The following is a 13,035-nucleotide window of genomic DNA, read 5'->3' as shown; positions in this document are numbered from 1 at the left end:
TAAGAAACAATAGTTTCTTTCAAAGTCTGGTAGGAAAAGTTTAAGTTCAGGAAACCCAAATGCATCTCTTTATAAATTTGGAGTTTAAAAATAAAATTACTTCAGCACAAGCAGCATTTTCTCAGCAGCCAAACGTTAAATAATTTCTTTTATTTTTTCCCAAGTGGAAGGGCTAATTATAGCTATTAGAAAACTCAAGTTGTGTATTGGATGATCACCTTAGCAATAAAACTATTAAACTAGGATCATCAATTTAAACTAACATACTTATGCAAAAAACCCAAAGAGTTATCTCTAATCCTCACTTTCTTTCCTTTTCTATATGCCTTCCAACTCATCTTAAAGCAATTCATCTGCATTCAAAACATTTCTTCTGTCTGCTCACTTCTTTCCACCTTGACTGCTAAAATTATCTCCATCTTCCCTGCTAATATCATCTGACCTGGACCACTACAATAGCTCCAAGTATTCTCCTGGCTTCATTTTTTTTCCCCTTTGGCACAATACTAATTTTTATTAGTTATCCCTGGGCTTGATAAATTTTGAAACATGTTACAATAAAATTTAAAAAGGAAAAGAAGTGTCAAAATTGTGGAACAGAATTTGTCAGAAGACTATATAACTCCATTTGGAAATGCAGTATGAATTTTGGCTCTGTTCATTCTGGATACTTAGCCTTGCTAACAGAAAGAAGGATGGAGTTTTTTGTTTTGTATTTTATTTTTACTTTGAGATCTCATTTTACCTAAATACTATCACACAGAGATTTGGAAGCAAAAAAAAAAAAAATTGCTTTTTACGTGCAAAAAAACCAATTCCAATCTAACTGAGGAAAAATTTTTATTTATTTTTTTTTTTGGCAGGGGGATCTTGGTATCATGGCTTCACTCTGGAATGTACTACAATCCATCCTTCACACATGAATCAAAGTGATCCTATAAGAACATAAATCATGTTGCATCATTCCTTTGTTTGAAACCTTTCAATGGTATCCTAATTAGGGTAAAAGTCGAAATTTCTTACCAAAGCCAACTGCTTGCACCTTAGCTGTTCCCTCTCTATTTTGTGCTCCTAGATCAGCCTGCCTCCTTAGAAAACCCTTTCCTCATTCAAGCTAAAACAGTAGCCCCTTACTTTGAAGTGGGATCTGGGCACCACTTTTTTTTTTTTTTTTGAGAGAGCATGAGAGGGAGAGAGGCAGAAAGAAAGGGAGACACAGAATTCCAAGCAGGCTCTGCACTATAAGCACAGAGCACGATGCTAGGCTCAAACTCACGAACCTGTGAGATCATGACCTGAGCCGAAGTCAGACACTCAACCGACTGAGCTACCCAGGTGTCGACACCCATGGACATCCCTAATTTTTTAAAGCTCCCTGGGTGAGTCTGATATTCAGTGACATTGAGACCACCACACTAAATGAGTCTTGCTTTTGCTTGCAATAATTTTTCTGCCAATTTATTTCTTGCTACTTCTTTCTGCCTATGGGTTGAGAAACTGAAAAACCAACATGTAGGAAGTGATAAACAAACAAATAAACAAACAAACAAACAAAAACCCAGAAATGACCAGTATCAGAAACCTGTATTAAATCCTACCAAAGGTCACACCTATCTGTTAAATGCAAGGGCTATATTCATAAACTCTGAAGAATTCATTCTGCCTATACCAACTTTTCTTAGTTCATGACTCTCAGCTCTGAATAAGAGATTTGAAGTTGTCCAAGAAATCAAATGCAAATGTTACCTCCTCAGAACTGCCTTCCTTAACTTTCTGGGTAAAGAGGGCCATTCCCTCTTCTGAGCTTAGGTAAGGTTCTTGAGTCTCTGATATAGTTTCTTACACTAAGTGCTACTATTTTTCTTTTTCTATCAGCTCCATAAGAGATTTCTCTGTGTTGTTCACTGATATATCCCCAACACCTACACAGTGTCTGACACAGGGTAGATGCTTAGTAAATAGTGGATTATGTGATACATTTATTCATTCAACAAATATTTACTGAACATCACGTGCCAGGCAGCATCCTAGAACATTAGGACACATCAGTGAAGAACACAGCAAAAATCCTTGCCCCCTTATATACTAATGAGGAGTACAGGCAACATTAGTAAGTAAAATAAAAATATATACTATGTTAGTTACTAATAAGTGGTAGGAAGAAAAAATAAAGAAGAAAAAAATAATCTATGATAACAAAAGGTATATCAGTGGTTGCCCAGGAATTAGACGGAGAGAGGGAAAGACCATAAAGGGGTACAATGAAACTTTTGGGGACCGATAGACACATCGTGTCTCTTTTTTTCCCCCACTTATACACAGGGGTTTTTTTTAATATACTGTACAGTACTATAAATATATTTTCCTTACGATTTTTTTTTTACTATATTTGTTTATTTTAATTTGCATCCAAGTTAGTTAGCATATAGTGCAACAATGGTTTCAGGGGTAGATTCCTTAATGTCCCTTACCCATTTAGCCCATTCTCCCTCCCACAACTTCTCCAGTAACCCTCTCTTTGTTCTCCATATTTAAGAGTCTCTTGTGTTTTGTATCTCTCCCTGTTTTTATATTATTTTTGCTTGCCTTCCCTTGTGTTCATCTGTTGTTGCCTGAGTTGTTACTGTTAGCCATTATGACAGGTGTGAGATGGTATCTCATTGTGGTTTTGATTTGTATTTCCCTGATGATGAGTGATGTGGAGCATTTTTTCATGTGTCTGTTGGCCATCTGGATGTCTTCTTTGGAGAAGTGTCTGTTCATGTCTTTTGCCCATTTCCTCACTGGATTATTTGTTTTTTGGCTGTTGAGTTTGATAAGTTCTTTATAGATTTGAGATACTAACCCTTTATTTGATATGTCGTTTGGAAATATCTTCTTCTATTCTGTCGGTTGCCTTTTAGTTTTGCTGATTGTTTCCTTCTCTGTGCAGAAGCTTTTTATTTTGATGAGGTCCCAATAGATCATGTTTGCCTTTGTTTCCCTTGCCTCTGGAGACGTGTTGAGTAAGAAGTTGCTGCAGTCGAGGTCAAAGAGGTTTTCACCTGCTTTTTCCTCGAGGACTTTGATGGCTTTTGTGTGCTTTCTTGTCAAGGATTTTGATGGCTTCCTGTCTTACATTTAGGTCTTTCAGCCATTTTGAGTTTATTTTTGTGTATGGTGTAAGAAAGTGGTCCAGATTCATTTTTCTTCATGTCACTGTCCAGTTTTCCCAGCACCACTTGCTGAAGAGACTGTCTTTATTCCACTGGATATTCTTTCTTGCTTCATCAAAGATTAGTTGCCCATATGTTTGTGGACCCATTTCTGGGTTCTCTGTTCCATTGATCTGAGTGTCTGGTTTTGTGCCAGTACCATACTGTCTTGATTATTACATCTTTGTAATACAGATCGAAGTCCGGGATTGTGATGCGTCCTGCTTTGGTTTTCTTTTTCAAGATTGCTTTGGCTATTTGGGGTCTTTTCTGGTTCCATACAAATTGTAGGACTGTTTATTCTAGCTCTGTAAAGAATGCTGGTGTTATTTTGATAGGTATTGCATTGAACATGTAGATTGTTTTGGGCAGTATTGACATTTTAACAATATTTATTCTTCCTATCCAGGAGCATGGAATATTTTTCCATTTTTTTGTGTCTTCAATTTATTTCATAAGCTTTCTATTGTTTTCAGTGTATAAATTTTTCACCTCTTTAGATTTATTCCTAGGTATTTTATAGTTTTTGGTGCAATTGTAAATGGGATCAATTCCTTGATTTCTCTTTCTGTTGCTTCATTGTTGATGTATAGGAATGCAACCAATTTCTGTGCATTGATTTTATATCCTGCCACTTTGCTGAATTCATGGATCAGTTCTAGCAGTTTTTTGGTGGAATATTTTGGGTTTTCCATATAGAGTATCATGTCATCTGCGAAGAGTGAAAGTTTGACCTCCTCCTGGCTGATTTGGATGCCTTTTATTTCTTTGTGTTGTCTGACTGCTGAGGCTAAGACTTCCAATACTATGTTGAGTAACAGTGGCAAGAGTGGACATCCCTGTCTCATTACTGACCTTAGGGGGAAAGCTCTCAGTTTTTCCCCATTGAGAATGATATTAACGTTGGGTCTTTCATATATGGCTTTTATGATCTCGAGGTATGATCCTTCTATCTCTACTTTCTTGAGGGTTTATCAAAAAAGGATGTTGTATTTTGTCAAATGCTTTCTCTGCATCTATTGAGAGGATCATGTGGTTCTTGTCCTTTCTTTTATTGATGTGATGAATCACATTGATTGTTTGGCGAATATTGAACCAGCCCTGCATCCAAGGTATAAATCCCATTTGGTCTTGGTGAATATTTTTTTAATGTATTTTTGGATCCAGTGGGCTAATATCTTGTAGAGGATTTTTTGCATCCATGTTCATCAGGGAAATTGGTCTACAGTTCTCCTGTTTAGCGGGGTCTTTGGTTTTGGAACCAAGGTAATGCTGGCTTCATAGAAAGAGTTTGGAAGTTTTCCTTCCATTTCTATTTTTCGGAACAGGTTCAAGAGAATAGGTGTTAACTCTTCCTTAAATGTTTGGTAGAATTCCCCTGGAAAGCCATCTGGCACTGGACTCTTGTTTTTTGGGAGACTGATTACTAATTCGATTTCTTTACTGGTTATGGGTCTGTTCAAATTTTCTATTTCTTCCTGTTTCAGTTTTGGTAGTTTATGTGTTTCTAGGAATTTGTCCATTTTTCCAGATTTCCCATTTTATTGGTGTATAATTGCTCATAATATTCTCTTACTATTGCTTTTATTTCTGCTGTATTGGTTGTGATCTCTCCTCTTTCATTCTTCATTTTATTTGGGTCCTTTCCTTTTTCTTTTTGATCAAGCTGGCTAGTGGTTTATCAATTTTGTTAATCGTTTCAAAGAACCAGCTTCTGTTTTCACTGATCTGTTCTACCGTTTTTTTGGTTTCGATGGTATTGATTTCTGCTCTAATCTTTATTATTTCCTATCTTCTGCTGGTTTTGGGTTTTATTTGCTGTTCTTTTTCCAGCTCTTTAAGGTGTAAGGTTAGGTTGTGTATCTGAGACCTTCCTTCCTTCTCTAGGAAGGCCTGGATTGCTATATACTTCCCTCTTATGACCACCTGTGCTGTGTCCCAGAGGGGACCCATTCTGTCTCTTGACTACAGTGGTAATTTGGTAAGTGTATACACCAGCCAAAATTAATCAAATCAGATACTTCAAATGGATACAGTTTATTGTATGGCTATTATAGCTCAATGAAGTTTTTAAAAATAAAGCAGGAAGTGGAGAACTAAACTTTTTTTTTAAGAGAAACATTTTTTTAAAATGTTTATTTTGAGAGAGAGTGTGTGTGCACGAGAACTGAGAAGGGACAGAGAGGGGGTGAGAGAGAATCTTAAGCAGGCTCCACACTGACAGCACAGAGCCCAACACAGGGCATGATCTCAGAATCATGAGGTCATGACCTGAAGCAAAATGGAGAGTCAGATGTGTAACTGACTGAGCCACCCAGGCGCCCCTGGAGGACTGAACTTTTAGAGAAGTGGTCAGTGAAAGCCATATTGAGAAGATGAATTTAAAATTTAAAAAAAAAAAAGATGTCAGGAAAGTGGAAAGGTCAATATTGCAGATATTTCAGATATTTGAGGGAAGATCAACCCAGAGAAAGGGAACAACAAATGTACAGGCCCTAAAGAAGGAGCATGCCTGTTATATTCCAGGAATCAGCAAGGAGACCATAGGGTCTAGTTACAGAAAAGGAATAAGGGAGACAACTATTAATCTGATTGAGATAGGAAGCCACTAGAGTGAGGTGAGAGCCATGAATACATGATTTGTCTTACACTTTAAGAGAGATACTCTGTTGACATACTACAGCGTGTTGAGAATAAGTTAAAGAGGAGATGCAAACAGACCAGTTGGGAGGATGTTGTTATAATCTAGGAGTGTTGGTGATCTGAACAGAGGAGTGGGGGGTAATGAGAAGTAGTAACATTTTAGCTATATTTTAAAATTAAATCCTGCAGGATTTGATGACAGACTAGATGTGGATGTGAGAAAAAGAGAGGATATAAACTGGAAGATTGGAAGTGCTACTAACTGAGATGCAGAAAATGAAGGAGGAATAGGTTTGGGAGGCATATAAGGAACTTAGTTTTCGGCATATTCAATTAAAAAAAATTATTTTTAATGTTTATTTATTTTTTGAGAGACAGAGAGAGACACAGCATGAGCAGGGGAAGGGCAGAGAGAGAGGGAGTCACAGATTCTGACACGGGCTCTAAGCTCTGAGCTGTCAGCACAGAGCCCGACGTGGGACTCGATCTCACGAACCGCGAGATCATGACCTGAACCCAAGTTGGATGCTTAACCGACTGAGCCACACAGGTGCCCCTCAATTTTTTGATACCCTTTTCACATTTAGGTAGAATTCTCAAGTATGTCACAAATATATACCTGGAATTTAGGCAAGGAATCCAGCTTGAACATATAATTTAGAAATTGTCAGCAGCAGATGATATTTAAACCCACGAAAATGGTTAAGATCACCTAGGAAGTGTGTTGTAGATAGAAAAGAGGACCATGGACTTGATGCCGGGGACACTCCAACTTTTAGATGTTGAGGAAATGAGACAGAACCAGCAAAAGATACCTAAAAAGAGGGAAGAAAAGAGCAGACTAGGAAGCGAGGAGGAAAATCAGGCAAATGTAGTATCCTGGAAGAACAAGTGTTTTAAAGAAAAGAGAATTCAAGTATGTCAAATGTTGCTCCTGGGTCAAGTAACTGAAATCTCAAAAGGCTGTTACTTAAGATCAAAATAAATGCAAAGCATTATATAAGTTTTTAAACAAAGACTTAACTAAGAAAAACCAAGTACTAGATTAAGAGTGGAGCAAACTAATATTTAACACATCAAAAATATGAAATACCACTTCTTATTACACAATAAGAAGTGCAATATATAAAACATACTCAAAATGTCTACTTTTCAACTGGTAAATTATCCACTACTAAATAATTCTGATTTTAATCTTTCATAACTAGATAACAACTTTAAACTTAAATTTTTCCCCATTAATTATTACATATTCACTGTTATGTAACTATCCATTCTAATTAGTAATGTTAAAAGTATTTTTTAGCATCTTTTTCTTTTTTGGTAAACATTTCCTTCTGTACAAGGTATTTTTTGTAAATAGCTAATTCAGAGTTAGTCAGAATTTAAAAAAAAAAATTTTAATGTTTATTTATTTATTTTTTGAGAGAGACAGAGACAGAATGCAAGTGGGTTAGGGGCAGAGAGAGGGGGAGAAACAGAATCCGAAGCAGGCTCCAGGCTCTCAGCTGTCAGCACAGAGCCCAACGTGAGGCTCGAATTCACGAGCTATGAGATCATGACCTGAACCAAAGTTGGACGCTCAACTGACTGAGCCACCCAGGCGCCCCAGTCAGAATTTAAATACTAAGTTTTGGACCTCCACGTTTGTTTTTCAACAAACATGAGCAGTGTGTTTCACAACAGCTTTCAAGGGAGACAAAATTTCTTACTCTTTTTCTTTTCTGTGTGGTTATAGACTTTAGACATTGTCTTCTGTAAATTATATATTGGAACTATAAATTTAGGACATCAACTTTAGAACACAAACTTTTTTTTATGTTTATTTTTGAGAGAGAGAGAGAGAGAAAGAGAGAGAACATGAGCAGGGGAGGGGCAGAGAGAGACACAGAATCCAAAGCAGGCTCTGAGCTATTAGCACAGAACCTGACACAGGGCTTGAACCCACAAGTGGTGAGATCATGACCTGAGCTGAAGTTGGATGCTTAACTGACTAGCCACCCAGGGATCCCTAGAACACAAACTATTAAGAAACACATCTTAGAGCTACAAAAAAGAGTTGGTCCATTCAGAACTAAAGTTTAAATAAACTCCATGTTCTAAATTGGATATAAAATATAAAACAAATAATTTATTTTGAAAAATGCATTCTAAACTGATTCAGTTCCCCCAAACTGTTAAATTTCTTTCATCAGTCCCTACGGTTTGTTTATTAAGTTAGCTTCACTAATTTCTCTGGAAGCTTTCCTTTATTACATTGCTGAAAGTGAAAATCAAGCTTATAAGAATGATCAGAAATAGGCCAACCATTACAGCTTATATACCCAAATGAGATATCTAAGCTCCCCTTGGTAGCTATTTAGAGTAAAGCAACACGATCTTCAAATGGTGACTGAGCACTGATAAAATACAGTGGCAATTTATTCATTCTGTATATCCTATCTTTATATTTCTTAATTTCTTCCATACATTTACATACACACACATAAAATGTACGTATGTACATATGCGTCTATGCAAGAGAGAAAAGAGAGTGTCAGAGAGGGAATGTGTGTGAGTTTTAAACTTGGCTTCTTCTCCTCTGACACAAAGCAGGGAGTTCTGGTGGCATTGCTCAAGCTTGTGAAGCTATAGTGGTGCATAAAGAGCTCAGCAGAAATTGGTTATTACTGGCCCAAGCTTGAGGAGGACCATGGCAGCTGGGTTAGGCAGACAAAGCAGAGTTGTAGCAGCTGGTGGCAGCCGAACAGAAGGCGCACACGGTTCCCTGCACAGGTGCATCCCTTCATGGAGCTATGCTGGGATAAAAGTGTGCAGAAGCCAGGGAATCACCTAGACACTTGCACTGAAAACTGTCTCTCTACTGTGTGGACTGCTTCATTGACACTACTCTTGCTATCACCAGTCGGTTTGCCCAGACTGTACACAAAGGAGAGCAGTAGGCCATCCCCTGGAAGAATGACAGAAGAAGCAAAGGTCTTATTATTAAGTAGATCGAAAGGCCAGTGGCGGAAGGTCGTCCGCCAGATGTCAGCCATTGTCAGGTCAACTTGAGGCTGTTACCAAACCCATTGGTATTAAAAAGTAACACATCAAATGTTCGAAAAGTGAAGTTTATTTATTTGTAATTCAGAAATTCCATGTTGTATCACAACAATTATTCAAAAAATGTGAATCCTCAAAAAAAACCCTGAATAATAATTATAGGTTTTAGCAGTTTCTCACTCCTTATTAGCCAGAATTACATAAGATCATCAGTGCATTTAGTTTTAGAAGGAATTGTGGAAATTAAATATAAGTCAATACTTTCCTTTGAGATTGGATGTTTACCTATCCTTCAGCCAAATGCTGGCTTTTTAATCCAGAGTCTAAACTATTTTCATTCTGTAAATTAGAGTGAGTATATCATTGTATATTCCTCATATCCTACTTGCATATAAATGACGGGACTGAACATATAATGAGTTGGTCAGAAAAACAATCAGATCAGTCTAAAGGCAGTCTATCTTCTTCCCTAGGTCTGCTGAAAACCCACAAAACTAGAGGATGTTTGGTACACTAAAACCTAGTCGAGAAAAGGCAATAACATTAGCCATTAAAAAAAAAAAGGGCAATAAAGAAACAGAACATTGTATTTCAGATCTCTACAGATAGGACACTTCAAAATGTATATGAAAGAACAATTTTTATCAAACATTTATTACTAAATGGTTGAGAACTGAGGTTGTGGCTAAGTGTTTCCTCACAAAATGTCTTATTGGTCTTGAAAACAAGAAGTCACAAAAGAGGCCTGCCTGGCTGACACAGTGGGAAGAGCATGAGACACTCGATCTCAGGGTTGTGAGTTTGAGCCCCACAATGGGTGTAGAGATTACTAAGAAAAATAAATAAATTTAAAAAACAGAAGTCACCAAAGAAAAACTGGTACATCTTCATAAAATACCAAGATTCAGTCATTAAAAAAAATAACCAATAAATGAAACTCCACTAAATATATAAATTATCCCCCTAAAAGTTACTATTTAAAAAAAAAAAAAAACATTCTATGGTAATCTCTATTCAAGTTCCAGGAAAGAAAACAACATGGAGTTAACTAAGTACATGAAACAACAAAACTTTCTTAAAGACACATGCCAGATTCCAACAGTCCTCAAGCCTTGGGGACCCTAAGTGATTTATGACTAAATATGATAGGCTCTCAATCACACAAGTAAAGCATTTGATGTACTTTTCTTTGTACATGAAATGTTCACCTCAAAATCTTCTGTGTACTGCTACCACTGAATTAATGTTTTATTCTTGCAAAATTTTTTATTTCTACTGAAGAAAAATATCCACTATAAGTAATTAGGTCACTAATGCATACTCATTTTCTCTAGCTCTACAGATTTCCATAAATGTATATGCTTTAGTGAGTGACTTCTCTATTATTTTGGCTTCCTCATATCCCAAAAGTATTTTATATTGTATTAATAAAAAAAAGTCAATGCACGTACATACTTGGCTGCGGATCGTCAAATGTACTCCTTGGACCAAAGAGAGAAGTAATGCAGACAAACTGAGCAGGAGAAAGCAATTTAAATAGAGAAAGGAAGACAAAAAACCCACCACTCCCGCAACTAGATCCTGAACAAAAAGTCCCCAGGCACTCCATAAATTATGGTAAGTAGAAGTATGTTGACATATATTGAATTCTTACTGTAAAAATTTGATACCAAGTTCTATTTACACTTTAAACCAGATTATTTGCCTACCTTTAATATGGTGGTTCTCAACTCCACATAAATACAGGAATCATAAGCTTTTTTTTTTTCAATATATGAAATTTATTGTCAAATTGGTTTCCATATAACACCCAGTGCTCATCCCAAAAGGTGCCCTCCTCAATACCCATCACCCACCCTCCCCTCCCTCCCACCCCCCATCAACCCTCAGTTTGTTCTCAGTTTTTAAGAGTCTCTTATGCTTTGGCTCTCTCCCACTCTAACCTCTTTTTTTTTTTTTTCCTTCCCCTCCCCCATGGGTTTCTGCTAAGTTTCTCAGGATCCACATAAGAGTGAAAACATATGGTATCTGTCTTTCTCTGTATGGCTTACTTCACTTAGCATCACACTCTCCAGTTCCATCCACGTTGCTACAAAGGGCCATATTTCGTTCTTTCTCATTGCCATGTAGTACTCCATTGTGTATATAAACCACAATTTCTTTATCCATTCATCAGTTGATGGACATTTAGGCTCTTTCCATAATTTGGCTATTGTTGAGAGTGCTGCTATAAACATTGGGGTACAAGTGTCCCTATGCATCAGTACTCCTGTATCCCTTGGGTAAATTCCTAGCAGTGCTATTGCTGGGTCATAGGGTAGGTCTATTTTTAATTTTTTGAGGAACCTCCACACTGTTTTCCAGAGTGGCTGCACCAGTTTGCATTCCCACCAACAGTGCAAGAGGGTTCCCGTTTCTCCACATCCTCTCCAGCATCTATAGTCTCCTGATTTGTTCATTTTGGCCACTCTGACTGGCGTGAGGTGATATCTGAGTGTGGTTTTGATTTGTATTTCCCTGATAAGGAGCGACGTTGAGCATCTTTTCATGTGCCTGTTGGCCATCCGGATGTCTTCTTTAGAGAAGTGTCTATTCATGTTTCCTGCCCATTTCTTCACTGGGTTATTTGTTTTTCGGGTGTGGAGTTTGGTGAGCTCTTTATAGATTTTGGATACTAGCCCTTTGTCCGATATGTCATTTGCAAATATCTTTTCCCATTCCGTTGGTTGCCTTTTAGTTTTGTTGGTTGTTTCCTTTGCTGTGCAGAAGCTTTTTATCTTCATAAGGTCCCAGTAATTCATTTTTGCTTTTAATTCCCTTGCCTTTGGGGATGTGTCAAGTAAGAGATTGCTACGGCTGAGGTCAGAGAGGTCTTTTCCTGCTTTCTACTCTAGGGTTTTGATGGTTTCCTGTCTCACATTCAGGTCCTTTATCCACTTTGAGTTTATTTTTGTGAATGGTGTGAGAAAGTGGTCTAGTTTCAACCTTCTGCATGTTGCTGTCCAGTTCTCCCAGCACCATTTGTTAAAGAGACTGTCTTTTTTCCATTGGATGTTCTTTCCTGCTTTGTCAAAGATTAGTTGGCCATACGTTTGTGGGTCTAGTTCTGGGGTTTCTATTCTATTCCATTGGTCTATGTGTCTGTTTTTGTGCCAAGGAATCATAAGCTTTAAAGAATACTGATGCCCAGGTTCCATCCCCCTAGATTCTTATTTAATTGGTCTGAGCAATGTCCTAAGCATGAAAAATTTTAAAGCCCCACAGGCAATTCTTATGTGCAACCATTATTGAGAACAACTGATTTTAAATGACATAAACTGAAGACAGTAATTTCGTTGTTTTGGGGTATATAAATACACATACATGCATGTACACATACACACAGAGTTCGAAAAAGTTGGTCACTCTTCTTGGAAGCAACCTCTTAGTATCCTAGGCTCATCACTTCTCTCACAAGCTCATTCAATGTCTACATATGAAAATAACTTTGACTTTGTTACCTATAGATGTTCTAAAAACTGGAAATATGATATAGTGGATTACTTCACAAATAATATTCACTTAGAAGCTGACAGAAGAACTAACCAAGGATCCAGGTCTCACAAAAACATTTCCTGTAAGATCGAGGCTGTATATTTTATTGCCGGAATAGGTTAAATTATTGTTTACTTCTTTTACAACTTTTCTTGTTAAGAATATATTTGCATTCAAAGCATTTTGTGGGTTAAAGAGCAACTTTAATCATTTTCATGGTAAACTTTTTTTTTTTTTTTTTTTTTTTAAAGACAGAGAGAGTGCGAGCAGTAGAGGGAGGGAGAGAGAGAATCTTAAGCAGGAGCCACATCCAGCACAGAGCCCAACATGGGGCTAAATGCCACGACCCTGAGATCATGACCTGAGCTGAAATCAAGAGTCAGATGCTTAACTGACTGAGCCACCCAGGAGCCCCAATGGTGACCATTTTTTAAATCAAAAACTTTGAAGTATAAGTAATGTCCAATATAGTGCACATTTAAAGTATATAATTTCAGGGGCGCCTGGGTGGCGCAGTCGGTTAAGCGTCCGACTTCAGCCAGGTCACGATCTCGCGGTCCGTGAGTTTGAGCCCCGCGTCAGGCTCTGGGCTGATGGCTCGGAGCCTGGAGCCTGTTTC

General features: G+C 37.5%; 1 protein-coding gene and 1 pseudogene across 1 annotated transcript in view; one reads left to right on the top strand and one right to left on the bottom strand.

The window, feature by feature from the left end:
- COMMD1 (copper metabolism domain containing 1) overlaps positions 1-13,035 on the bottom strand; it is a 187,261-nt gene that overhangs the window by 89,855 nt on the left and 84,371 nt on the right. The gene's annotated exons all lie outside the window — the stretch shown is intronic.
- Positions 6,583-8,965, top strand: LOC125936342 (mitochondrial import inner membrane translocase subunit Tim8 B-like; annotated as a pseudogene).

The sequence above is a fragment of the Panthera uncia genome (assembly GCF_023721935.1).
Source record: "Panthera uncia isolate 11264 chromosome A3 unlocalized genomic scaffold, Puncia_PCG_1.0 HiC_scaffold_11, whole genome shotgun sequence".
Lineage (NCBI taxonomy): Eukaryota > Metazoa > Chordata > Mammalia > Carnivora > Felidae > Panthera > Panthera uncia.
Note: the sequence above shows the minus strand (reverse complement) of the source record. Positions and strands in the feature narration are given on the sequence as shown.